Source organism: Zootoca vivipara, chromosome 6, assembly GCF_965207765.1.
Source record: "Zootoca vivipara chromosome 6, rZooViv2.hap1.1, whole genome shotgun sequence".
Lineage (NCBI taxonomy): Eukaryota > Metazoa > Chordata > Lepidosauria > Squamata > Lacertidae > Zootoca > Zootoca vivipara.
The window spans coordinates 40,341,533-40,355,352 of NC_142589.1; the positions used below are offsets into that span (position 1 = coordinate 40,341,533).

At 44.9% G+C, this 13,820-nt stretch overlaps 1 protein-coding gene across 16 annotated transcripts in view; it reads left to right on the forward strand.

Annotated features, from left to right (window-relative positions):
- Positions 1–13,820, forward strand: part of RIPOR1 (RHO family interacting cell polarization regulator 1) — a 103,429-nt gene that overhangs the window by 60,009 nt on the left and 29,600 nt on the right. For 2 of the 16 annotated variants that reach the window (XM_088671017.1, XM_035119711.3), the window contains exon 1: positions 6,448–6,816. The exons of 12 other annotated variants lie outside the window; for them this stretch is intronic. The gene's annotated coding sequence lies outside the window, so the exon portion shown is untranslated. Of the gene's footprint in view, positions 1–6,447; positions 6,817–7,091; positions 7,488–13,820 lie in introns of those variants that run through there. 2 more of the 16 variants (XM_060275994.2, XM_088671014.1) reach the window with 2 other exon arrangements.

The following is a 13,820-nucleotide window of genomic DNA, read 5'->3' on the forward strand; positions in this document are numbered from 1 at the left end:
CCACATGACCTGGAAGCTGTACGCTGGCTCCCTCGGCCAATAACGTGAGATGAGCGCTGCAACCCCAGAGTCGGTCACGACTGGACCTAATGGTCGGGGGTCCCTTTACCTTTACTTATTTTAAGAATTTTTTTATCCTACGCTTCATTGTTATCAAGCCCAAGGTGGATTACAAACACACAACATTATACAGCCAATAAAATACACGAATTAAAACACCACTTATCAAATTCATGCTAAGAATGCACAAAAATGCTACCTGGCCCTCCTCACCCCATTGGAGCAAATGATGCTGGATAATAAACATTTGCTGATCTATAGCGGTCCCAGAAATCATTTTTTCTTGTCACAGTGTTTTGACTATTTCCCTCCCCCCTTCCTTTTGTAAGTGTGCACATGGCCCTTGCTCTGCCCTTCTTTTGGTTTGCTTTCTGACCACAACCCCCACACTAGCTGAGCTCAAACAGTGCTTCGGTTTCATCTCTTGCGCTTCCTGCGCCAGATGTTTGGCAGTGGCAAGCGCTGTGCTTCTCGCTCTAGGCAAGTTGGGAAGCCTCCCTCGCAACCTTCCCTGCATGGCAGCACGCCTGTCTCGCTGCACTGCTCTCTTCCTTGTGTCTTAGGAGTTGGTCGCTTTAAGGTTTCCGCCCCGCCACACTCCCACAGTCTTTTTTCCATTTCAAATTGCTACTTACTGATAATGAGAACCCAGAAATAAACACAGGCGGATGCCGTGCAGCTGGGGAGGCCTCGGCAGGGGCACATTTGAACTGCTGACTGGCTCTTTGGCAGGGAGGGCTGGTGGCAGTCCTGCCTGCAATGGAGCCCTAGCCAGCTCCCCTGCTGTGGGGATGTGGTTCATTCCTGCCTCGCCAGTGCCTGTGTGAAGTCAGGTGGGCGTAAGGACACAAGAAGAGCCCTGCTGGGTTATATCTAGATCCCTCTAATCCACCGTCCTCTTTCCCACGGTGCCCAACCAGATGCCTCTGGGAAGTCCTCCATCAATAGCCCTCCCCCACTGTTGCCACCACAGCTAACTACTGGCATTGAAGACCTCCTCCTTCTCCTCCTCCATAGTTTTGTCTAATGCCCTTTTAAAGCCCTCTGAACCAGTAGCCACCACCAGAACTGGATTTCACAAGATGTATTATAGATCGCACGAGGAAGTGCAATCTTCTGTTTATCCTGAATTTACAACTCTTACTGCATGCTGTAGTTTTAATTTTTTAAAATAATAAGAATAATATACGGTACTAATCAGCATGCATGATGTTGCGCAGAACATAAGGGATATGCAGATAGCATAACCGCTGTGCGTGTTTGCTTTTATTTATTCCTCAGCCACTTTGTAGGAAATTAACCTTCATGAGCTGGCTTAGGCAAACAAAATGTCAGATACGCTGAGAACATTAGGCAGTTTTAAAACAATTGTAAGACGGCAGTCTAAAAGGCAGAAGGATAGAAGAAGCATTCCGCAATTTCTTTTCATGAAAACAGTTCAGAGCCACTCAGAAATCTCAAAAACGAGCAGCGCTGATACTCTTAAGAAAGAGCAAATGGAAACAGGTGAGTTTTTAACGACTGTGTGAAGACCTGTGCAGTAGAGGCCATATGCAATTCATACTTCAGGGAGAGGGGAACCAAGGCAGGACAACTGCAAAGTTCAGTCTCATAGGATCCAAGCTTTTGTTTTAGACAGTGAGCTACAAATACAGGTTTGAAAGTGGTGGGCAATGGCTCCTAAAATCTCAGAAGGAGTATGTGAAAGAGACCAAAGTTTTCCAACTGCTTTGATTAGTAAAAGTGAAACCCTTGGCATAAGGACTAGAAGCTTTTAATTGATATATACAGGAATAGAAGGTTGGCATGCTGTACTTAGTTATTGCATTTTTATCCCACATTTCAATAATATATTCTCAGGGCACCCAACTGAATATCAATAAAGTCACAACAAAGCACAGTGAAATCAAGTTATAAAAATTAACACTGCACAAAAAGAAAAACAGCATAAACTCCCAGGACGGGAAACATGTTTGAAAGTCTTGGATTGTTGTTTTTAAAGGTCTTCACATGGTGCTGAAAGGAGATTGAAATGGGTGTTTCGCAAGCCTCCCAAGGGAGAGCATAACATAAATGGAGTGTTCTAACTGAAAAGGCTCATTCCCTGTTTTCTTCCTGCCTCATTTCAGATGGCAGGGGCACCAGGAGGAAATTCACACACACCCAGTGACAGTAAAAAACAATAAAACCCAGTTGGTGCCAGTGGGTACTCAATTTTTAAAAGCTATTTATAACAGCTGCGAATGGATGGGGAGGTAAGGATTAAACTTTGCTCCTCCGTGAGCTGTTGTTGCAAACCATGTCAGGCCTGCGCACTTACTTCTGTATAAGAAAAAAGCTACGCATTGAACCTAGTGTACAGTTTAACCCTGTGTGATCTTGGAAGTATCTGATTTCACTGATCTGACTTTTAGCTGTGAAGTCCCAATATGGCCTAAGGCAGCTTATTGGCTTGGTTCAGAAGCCACGGATAAATCATGGTGTGGTGATGCCTCAGGCTCCTGCACTCTTTTCTCCATGGGAGCTGCAGTTCCCCATCTTATTTCATGATGACTATTAGTTCGCTTGCCTTACAAACTTGCAAGAATGGCTGAGAAAATGTATGTGAAGTACCATGGAGACTTTAAACTCCTAGAAAAATGTACATGTTCAGAAGAAGGGTAATAAAGTGGCCAAAGCTGTGGGAGAGGGAGGTTTGGTTCATTAACCTAGAAATGGATCAGAACACACTGCACAATTGTATTGGGATTTTTTCCCACTGGAGAAATGATGGGCTGGTTTTGATGGTTCTTACTAACTTCTTTGTGCAAAGTTTTTCACAGTCTGTGTGTATGTCATGATTGGAATCCCAAAGAGGCTGCTCATTAGTCCCGTATTCCTATCGTATGGTTGGAAAAAACTTGAAGCAAAGAGCTAATGCAGTAGTTTTCAACCACTGTGCCATGGCACCCTAGGGTGCCTTGATTGATGGTCAGGGGTGCTGTGAGCAACACTGGCCTCTGTCCCTCTTTCCTCCCCTCCCTCCTCTGGTGCCCTCTTGCATCTCTGGCTACAAACTCCCCAGGAGAATGGTGCCTCTGGGGCTAGCCAGGGGGTGCTGGTTGCCAGGAGCTGAGGCAGCCTTGGAGTAAGCAAGCAAGTGAGGGAGGGAGCCCAGCTAGCCAGTATGCCAGCCCTTACTGTTGGGAATGGGCAGACAAGGCCCAGGCCCCTGTGGGGCAGTGTGAGGAGGCACTTCTCTTTGGAGCATGGGGTCAGCTCAGAGACCAGGGGTGGCAGCTGCTTGGAGAACTTGCAAGGAGAGGAGGCTGAGGGAACACTCCACAAGGGAGTGTGTTCAAAAAAGAGTGAGAGGCTGCCAGTTCTGGAGGCAAGGGTTGACATAACTGGGCTCCTGAGCCCCACTGGGGTGCCACAGAAAGAATGTAGTTGCTCAAGGGACTCAAAAAGGTTGAAAAACTCTGAGCTAATGGCTTCCTTAATGTGTCTATCAGTGAACTCATAGCTGAATAGGGATTAGAGGTCACTTCTTCCGTCTCTAAATAGAACAGACTCAAGAATGCTGCAGTGTCTGGAGTGGAGAAGTGAACTTCAGTTATCACAGGTTCTTGTTTGGTGTGGCAGGAAGAGCCCTTCCCAAGCGTCTTAGCTTTGCACACCCTCCTTTGAGATGCTTGACGGGTAAGCAACCACTTCCTCCAATTGTTGCTGCTCTTCCTTTCCCAGTCGCCCTTTCCGTGCATGCCCTTTCATTAACCCGTAAGCATCTTGACTTTGCTTGACATGAAGATACCTCACACATGTTCCTTAAAATTATAGCTACCCTCTGCTAAACAGAGAATTGCCTTTTCCTTCCAGAGTCTTTCCCCATTTCTGTGGTTTGCTTTTATCAGTGATGCCATCACTCCAAAATGCTTTTTGAAACAGGAAACCAAACTTTTGTGATGGCCATCCACAGTCAGTGCAGATGTGCACAAAATCTCCATGTGCGCTTCCCAGAATGTGGATTTCTTTTGTTTCAGTTTCATTCAGAAACTGCAGATGAATTGTTGTGGGGGTGGGAAGCTGGAGTTCATGACAATGAAGACAGTAGGAATGTCATGCTGGACTGCGACTCCCTTCAGCCCCAGCAACGTGGTCAGTGGTTAGGGATTCTTAGAGTTGTGGTCCGCACTTGGAGGACCCCTGTGTCCCTGGTTCTGCTTTAAAGGAAATGTGACTATTCACTGAGAGAACATATTTACTTCATCCCAAACCCTCAATTATTTTCAGCCTCCCATTTCTTCCTCTTGGGGCCAATGGAGGGTGGAGTGTGTCTGCTCAAGTCTCTTTTTCTGGGTGCTGCCTTAATTTTACTGCATGCATGTAAGGCTCCAAGAGTTTGGAAAGGGAAGCCCTGGGCGTGGGTGGAAATATGGCTCAGTGCTTTTGTAGTGCCATTTCTCATATATTTGCTTGGAGTCAGTCATTCTGTCATAGAAACCTTTGCTCAGACAGACAAAAAATTAAAATTCTGAGTGAGTCACAATGCACTTGGATTAAGTCGAGGGTTTGTGACTCATTTCTTGACTTCGCAAAAACGTCGCCATGTTTTGTGAGCTGCTAGAGCAGCTTGCTCCATCCTAGAGCCTGGAGAGCCAGCAGCTGAATTTGGAACAGGCTGATTTGTGTGTCTTTGGACTGTAATGCAGGATAAATATAATAAACCTCGTGTAATCTGTTCCTCTTTTTTTTATTATACAAACACACAGCCTGTTTGTTGGGGTGACTCCTGTTGACCTTCTGAGGGCTTGTACAAAATACAATCACTTTGTGGACCTGCGTTAAATCTATGCGCATAGTAGAATGGGATGGTACAGTCCTGAAATGGGATAATGGACTGTACCACTTCAGTCTGAAGGGGAGGGTCACATTTTCTATACTCTCATGTTAGCACCTTTATCCCTGGAATGCTTTGGGGAAGGGGCTTTGCTTTTTGTTTCCTTACAGGGGTTGTTAAACCGTAGCCAGCTAAGACTAATAAGGGAATTTAGGGAAGCCACAATTTCTGTTGTTTCCCCTGCCCCCTTTGACTACCGTTCTTTACAAGTTTGGTTGCTCTGCTAGAAATCTGTTTCCTTGGTATGTGACCCTGTAAAGCCCACCCCTATTTTTTTAGTTAAAAATCATTTTCAGTAGAGTGTGTATGTGTGTCTTGTCTATGCAGGCGTATCTAATGCTCAGGAAATCTTTTTTTATTATTATTTAAAATATTTCTATCCTGCCTCCACTAAAATGTTCAGACAGCTCATGCAATACAGACAAATCAAAGCAAGCCAAGTGTTGGTAAACATGCCTTGTTTGTTTTACTGCCTTCATTAAGAAAGATGCTATTTGTCACTCCCAAGGTTTTGTTTGCACCCCTTAAGGAACAGGTTTTCTAGACTAGGCAGACATTACGGTTCCAATATTAATTCTACAGTACTTTGAGTAGACGCACTGGAATTAGTGCATGTGACTAACTTAGGTCCATTAATTTCAGTGGGTCTGCTCTGAATATAACTTAGTTGGATGCAACCAAGTCCTCTGTCCTGCTGGCAGGGAGTCCTTGTTAGTTTCTCCATTGGTTGCAACTAAAAAACAGGATGGTTCGGCAAGCTAGCACCACGAGTGAGGAGACATCAGTGGAATTCCAACAGGTTTCCTGTCCTCACCATCTCGGTGTTAAACACACAATCTGACTTTCTCTCCATTAGGCTGTTGCTGCTGCTCAGGGCCAGCACAACCTATTTTGTTGCCTGAGGTAAAGGACAAGATGGTGCCCCTTCCCAGGTCCATGTAGAGAAGTCAGCTAGACAGCCAGTTGAATCTTACTTCAACACTGGTAACAGGGCAATGTCCTCATCCCACCACATCTGAGGGTAGAAGGCTAGTTTAGGGGCCCAGGGCAGGCAGTGTCCTTCAACACCTCCCCACCCCTCAGCATCTGCTGCCACAGGTGGCCTCATGGTAGGGCTGACCCTGCTGCCTCCACTGGCCTCCTTTGTCCAAGCTTTAGAGAATGATGTTGGCAATGGCAGTGCCAACCAGCCTACCTCATAAAGGGTTGTTCCACTCTTCCACCATCTAATCTTGGGTTACATCTGATGTTCCTTTTAAAAATCATGTTGATGAACAGGATGAAAATGTTAATCTCTGTAAAATAGAAAGGACACAAGCATGGGGTCTGTCTCTAGCAAAACTCCCAAGATCTTATAAATGCATTTTATGTTTGGGTCAGACCTTTGGGGCACGATAAAAGGTATGTGTTTTCTTTTGCTTTTCTGTCCATTTCCTGTTTTGAACACAGAAGTAGGAAACTCTGATCATAGTGGCCCAAAGTACCAGCTTCATTCCTTCCTGCTGCAGGTCTCTGTTGCAAGCCGTATTCCTGTGGGGATTTGCTCACCTGTGCTTAGCCGGCCTGCCAGAGGCACCTCCTAGACTCCCCGCCTCTGCTGTCGGCAGTACCAGTTGCTGATTATCTTTGAAATGTTAGGAATGCAAGAGTGGAGCCCAGCCCCTCGGGGAAAGCACTGGGAAACATCCTGCTTGCTGTAAGATGTGTCCGCTCTGGATTCCAAATACTTTCCTATGCTTTGAAGAGTTGGATAAAGCGGGTGCACACCTAGACTTCAACAACTTCAGGGTGAGCTGGCTGTCTTTCCGCTTCCATCTCCTGTGGCCCCAAGGGTTTCGGCAGTATTTCCAGCACCTCATGTTAACCTTGTAGAACAGGTAAGTTCCTGGGACTAGCATTTCTTCTCCGCCTGGCACCTACAAGGGCTCAGCGTCTATGCTTCTCCACAAAGGCTCTGCATGTGAAGGCCAGCTCTGGTTTTGTCACCTGCTTTGCTTTTGGCAATAGTACCCTTGCACTGACCAGATGAGGGCATCCTCCTAGTTCTGTAGTGGGCCAACTGGCTAAATCGTGCTGACTTGGCAGGAGCACCTGTTGCCTCATCATCCTTGGTTGCAGTCCATAAATACCCTCTGAGTTCAGTGGGGGTGGCAGGGCAGGGCTCCCTTGGTGATCTGATTAAATGGCTCCAACAGAGAGGGTAATCCGCTAAGGTCCTACTTGGATTACAGCTCCTTCGTAATGAGTTTAATTGGGCCACTGTTGTCCTAGAAACGGGACTGCTGGAGTAGCAATCATAGGGCTAGCTCCTGAATCTAATACTGCCTGGACCTTGAGCTGTGCAGGTGGGAGGGAGCCCAATGTGAGCGGCCTCACTCCTAGCTCCTGGGATGCTACTCCGAAATGTTTGTGGCAAAGGATCAACCATAGAGGATTTGGATGTTGTGACGGAGATCTTTGGTGGGGGAAAGGCTCTGGCTCCTATTGGCTGGTTGCTGATGCTGACTATCTTGGATTGGCTATTGTTCAGGTCTGTGTAGCTTTTGGGGTAAGTGAGAAGAACCCTGCCTGTTATCACTGGCAGATAAGCTGTTAGTGACCTTGCAGTTAGTTTGTACCTTTGCTGTCTTATTTCCTCTTCCTCCCACTGATCAGCGTTCATAAAGAACACAGATAGATGTGATGCAAAATGGTTCTTAAAATCCATCTTCTGGGTGGCTCAGTTATGTTAGTAGAATCACAAGCTTCTGAGTTCCGCAGGGCTGCTCTCCTGCCATAAAGAACTGGGGGTTTTGTATTCATTCCTCCATGACTGTTTACTACGACTTCCCAGCTCCAAAGTAGCATTCTCCTGGAAGTGTGTGTGTGGCTGAATTAATAACTTTTGTCCATTGTTAATGGTGTTTGTAACTGTGCCTTGTTCCAACTCTGGAATGGAAAGTGTTTTGTGATTTGTGATTTGTCCCATGCAGGGCAGGTTCCTTGTTCTGTTTCTGCTGTAGTCCCACCAAGTGCCAAATAATGATGCCAGTCCTGCTAGTGTATGAATGAACTCCCTATACATTTCCCTTTCTTTGTCACTGCTCAGCCACCTTCTTTCCCCTTCCCCTAATTAGCCAATGAAGATGCAAAAAAGTGAAAGCGTTATCAAAAAAAGGAGCAAAGAAAAACAAAAAAGTCACATAAAAGAGTTACCCTCTTAATTAGATAATATGATTGACACATTACACACTGCTGTATATCTGTTTATCATATTGTAAGACTAGCATCAACCAGCATTAAATTAAGAACCGAGAGAAGCTGAATTTTGTGACCTCTGCATAACTAGCAAGATCAAATGAATAATTCCCAACAACAGTGGTTTTTGGGGCTGGATAGTATTCCATGAAATATTTTAAGTCTCTGAAATAATGTCAGGTGTATTTTAGTCCCTTTTAGTAGCGGTATGCTTTATTTTGTTGGGTTCTTTTCTTGGTTGAAGCTAGCCTACAAATATAATATGGTGATCTCTTTGTTTTTGTGTAGTCAAATCAATTCCCATCTTCACACAGTTATATTCTCAACTGAGAATAGTAATACCATGTGCAAACCCTCACATGGTTTAATACAATGCTATTTTTCTCGAAAAGAAGTGCCAGAACTCGCCATGAACACCTCTCTTGTTCTCTTGTAATGAAAATGGCACCCACCTGAGAGGTGCCGGAACTGAGTTCCAGCTGAAAAAAGCCCTGGAATTATATATATGTTGTGATTCTGAGGGAGCACATAAAAAGCACAGCATCAGTGTTGGCTTCAGAATCCAGATTTTTATGAAGCTCTGATTTTCCTTTTAAATAGAAAGCCTAGCCCTTGCATTTGTCAATACGTTCACAAGTGTGTGAACTTTTCAGTATCCTACATATCTGCTCTTCTCCCTGCTAGCAAAGCCATATCAAACAATGCAAAATATGTTTTAAAAAATAAGTCAGGCATGATTCATTTACATAAAATTCAGCTTCTCTTAGTACAGAAGTAAGTGTATGTGTGTGGTATGCCTGGATTTCCAGAGTGCTAGAAGAGAGCAAACAGTTATTGAGAGTCCAGAGCACCAAATAAACCAATTACGAAAAGAACCACCCGCTCTGGTCTTCGAGCGTTGTGATTGCATGGCACTTTATCCTTGCCCATCTGTTCAGTGCCGTCTGCATGTTGGCAAGTGGTAGTCCTATGCAGGAGGCAGTCCTGGAAGGGGCTGAAGACACTGCAGCTTGAGGAATAATGCTTAAGTGCAGCGAGAGGAGGGCAGTTGGAGACGGTTGGCTGCTTCCTTCTCACAAACTGAACTTCAACTTCTTTGGGTCTGAGTTCTCTGCACAGAGTGAGAGGATCTGTCTTTAGAGGTGGCGGGAATGTTTTCTCTGACAGCTATCCAATTCAGGCACACAGCACACTCATTACCTTCCCCCAGAGAAGGTTTGGCCTCTTCCTCCCGCCATGTCATGTCTCAGACTTTTAGTGTAAGCTTCAGCTCTTAATGTTCCACCCATGTTGGAAAGGGTGCTCTGAGGAAATCACGAGCAGCTGTGATGCCTTCACATTTTGTCCTCAAGACAGAGGTTGTTAAGGACCTGTCTGAGATGCGGGTCTGAAGGACTGCGGTTGTATTGCGTACACCGTTGGACCGGGTAGACCTGGGCTGAAATCATGCATGAAGCCCACTGGCTGACTGAGTCAAAATCTCTACGTACTTACCTCACCAGTCAGTTGTGAGCACAAAATGAGAAGATGGGGACGCAGCATATATTCAACCTTGTGTGATGGGATAGAAATGTGATACTTTTTTAAAAAGGCTTTCCTGATTTTTTACTGGTTTGCTCTGTGGGGTGGTAGGTTGGCTCTGAAGCATATTTGGCTCATTCTGCCACATGTGTAGTTGAGCACTGAGATGAGAGCATGAACTGTACCATTTCAGAGTTCAGGGAGTGGATCACATTATTTTTATGTGGAAAACATCCTCCAGGTGACCACCAACTTATGAGTCCTTTTGGACCCGGAACAGGGAGTAACGGGGCAGGCTTACGCACGCATGGGTGGCAGGAATGGAACCCCCACACAAAATGGTCGCTGCCTGTATAACAGCTTCCATCTCACCTCTCTTTGAAGGGAGGGTTTTTATTTGGGGAGTGTAATATACTCCATCTTGATTCTAAATTGGTACAGTCAGTTATACCATCTCATACTACTGCCTGTGTTGACAGGTCCAAGTTGTCTCCTGCCAAACTGTGTAAGGGAAAGGAGATATTTCTTGGGCTGGAGCTTGACATGTGCTCTTCTTGTGTTGAGACAGGCCTCAATGGTTGATTCATCCCTTTCTGTGTAAAGGAAATTCATTCATTCATTCATTCATTCATTCATTCATTCATTCAGAATGTCTAAACTGCAGCTTCACCCAGACATGGATTCCAGAGAAATTTACAACTGCAAATATCACTACAATATTAAAAATAAACAATAAAAATCAGAGCAGTATAATAAAACAACAGAGGTTGTAACTAAAGAAGTATTCAGCCACCTAAAACCATACAGTACTGTAAAAATTTTAAAGACTGAACAGTTAATATATATATATTAATCTGCCACTGAAAAGAGTACAATGCTGGTGCTAGTCTTGGCCTCTTTAGCAGGAGATCCCAAAGCCAGAGGCTTGTGTTTAGGCCCTGACGACTCCTTGACTCTGCCTGCAAGGTGGTGGCAATCACTTGGTCAAGCAGCTAGCATCTGAAGGGCATTGAGTTCTTCTGAGATCCTTTGGGCCTAGAAGAGCTTGACAGTGTGAACTGAGAGACTGCCTGGCAAACTCTGAAGGGCAGAGCTTTCCAAACGTTTCATGTTGGTGACACTTTTTAGACACGCATCATTTCTCAACACAGTAAATCAGTTTTACTAGCAAACCAGAGGTTAAACTAACCTCTTTCCAGCCCTTGGTAGAGCGAGGGGAGCGTTCGCACAACACACCTACACACTGCATTCAACACACTAACGTGTCGTGACACACAGTTTGGAAAGGTCTGCTGTAGGGTATAAGTAGTCCCTCCCTTGTGATGTGGAGGGTGGTGCCTGCCAGGGTTGGAGGGCCACTGTGTCAAAGGCACAGATGGGAAACAGGTGGAAAACCTGAGGTCTGCTGGAATGCATCCTTGCACTCTGATGACTCTTGCTTACCTGGACGGATGATATAGAACTGTGCGTCAGTGTGTGTGGAAACTAAGCTTACTGTACAAAGGTAAAAGTTAACATTCATTGGCCCACCACTTCTGCCTCTGTCCCTGCCCACCATTGGCATGTGGTTCCTGTAAGTCTGCTTAGAAGGAAACGTAGTCCTCAGGCTGGAAAGTTTTCCCCACCCTTACCATAGATCTGCACAATGTGCCATGAGAACTGAGAGCAAAACAATGGTCACATTGCAAGGATCTGAGGAGAACTGTTCACTTTTATACCAGTCTTCATCCCCAGCACACACACTTTAGCAGTTTGCAAGAAAAGAAAAGACTGGTTTAAACAATAACAGAATTAAAACTGAATGTTAAACATGACATTGAAGGTTTTAATTCATTCTTCCTACTTTTTAAATCTCAATAAAAGCAAGAGCCAAGTGGAAAATAAACATTTCTGTTGCTCAGCCTAAAACTCATCATGGCTGTGGCCAGTTTGTCCTAAGAATCACTGGACAAGGTGGATTGGTGCCCTCATCTCAGGCCGTGATAGTTTCTTGCTCCTAGCAAGAACATTTTAATAATTCTCCCTAGAAGAAATCAAAGTCAACCAAGATTTGCATTTCTAGTAGTGGTAGTGGTAGTAGTAGTAGTAGTAGCAGCAGCAGCAATAATAGTAGCAGCAATAATTTATTTTTTACCCCGCCCATCTGGGCGGCTTCCAGCAAAAGTTTAAAAGTACATTAAAAACATCAATAATTAAAAACGTCCCTAAACAGGGCTGCCTTCAGATGTAGAGAAAAAGTCTGTAGACAACAACAGCACAACATGCTAAAAATCAGTGGATAGCTAGGGACACAACTCTGAATATCAATCCAATGGCAATCCAGTCCCCTTTTATTATATTGCAGCTCTTTTCCAAAGGAAGTAAGTGTATGTGGGTGCCTCCTACATAGAAGTACATGTGTATGTTTTTACCCTCTGATGGTGTTGTTGTTCTATGAGATCCAAGCCTGAGTTAAGATTTGAACTTCTCCAGCTCCCAAATACTCCTCAGGTTTCCCCCCTCCTGTTGGTAAATTCTTGAAAATCTGAGTTAATGGTCTTAAACCTGAGCCACTCCTACCTAAGCAAAGGACATTCCAAAGCATTCTGTTTAGTTTCATTCCAGGCACTAGAAATAGTTCCCTGAGGGTCAGGACAATGGACCATTGCCTCTTGTCCTCAACAAGCTATGAAATAGGATATTGTGGGCTCTCTGATCTTGGCAGATCTTGGTTTCTATAAATATGCCAGTCTTTCAAAATATTTAAATAAATGTGCAGGAAACAGGGCTGATTGGGGATTTCTAAAGGCTGTTGTGTACAGAAAATTGCCAGCTGGAATGTGGGGCAGTTCTGCCCTTTTTCTTTTTCTTTTTGCCTTTCAGGCTCTTTCACTAAGCCGCAAATGATTAACACATGTGAATAGGTAGGCTGGTAACATTTGTAATTGATTTACAAAGCTCCACTAAGAATCCCCAAGGTGAACAGTTGCAACAAGAGATGGGTTTCCTTTCGGAAGTGGGGAACTTTGTTTTGCCTGAGGGCCACATTCCCCCATGGGTGAACTTCTGGGGGCCACATGCTGGTGGGGAAAGTTGATGGAACAAAGGATGTGACTCTTACATTTGTACAGCAAGTTTTATTTCAGCTACAAAAAAGCCAGAGGTCTCTACATATTCAGCCCCAAACACATAAAACACATCTCCATCCAGAATCCAGGCAAGCCAGAAGTATTATCACAGTTGAAGTACACATTCCAGCCAGATAAAGCACTCGAGGCCATAGTAGGCTATGCCACTGTGGGGCTTGACAAGCCTAAGAGGCCATATTTGGCCCACAGGCCAGAGTTTCCTCACCTCTGCCTTAAAATCTTGCATGGCCCTTTTGTACAACTGTATTAGTTCTCCTGTAAACAGCAAGCGAGTGGTCGTGAAGGAAGGACACTTAGACACCCAATTCTTGAGAGACTGTTGCTTCCAACACTTGGACAATAGGGCAGCACCTCTACTCTGTGTTTGATATGGGACAATGCCTCATCTCAAAAATAAGACCTGGTCTGAAGGAGCTAGAGCAGAGGGAAGGCAGTCTTGTCTGTTTATTCCCATGGTAGATTCTTCAAGTGGGATAGCACTTGGGGCAGGGATGGGGGACCTGTGGCCCTTCACATGTTGTTGGACTCCAGCTCCCATCAACCCCAGACAACATGGTCAGTGATGATGTGAGTTGTCCAGCAACATCTGGAGGCTTGCAGGTTCTTCAGCCCTGACTTGGGGGGCAGGCCTTGGGGGTGTCACTTGACTCAGCAGTTGTTGTGAGTGAAGAAGTGTTATAGGCAAGGTCCTGCTGCTTCCAAAAACAGTGGACCTACCTCCCAGTACATCACCCTCCACTGTACTAACCTGGCGTTGCTATACTTGGTGGAAGAGCAGGAGATTGCCAGCAGCTCCAGTTTATAGGAATGTAGTGGATATCAGGCCTTAGCCATTGCCGGTCATAATAAAGTGATAACTATTTGGTACAAGGCAGATTTGTGTGTTTGATATTCTACAACATATGCCAGGTTGTGTTTTAGCAAATGGAGGTTGCGAGCCCTTTGCAAGGCAGCTGGGTTATAAGCCTCCCTTACTGGATCATAAGTTTGATCCT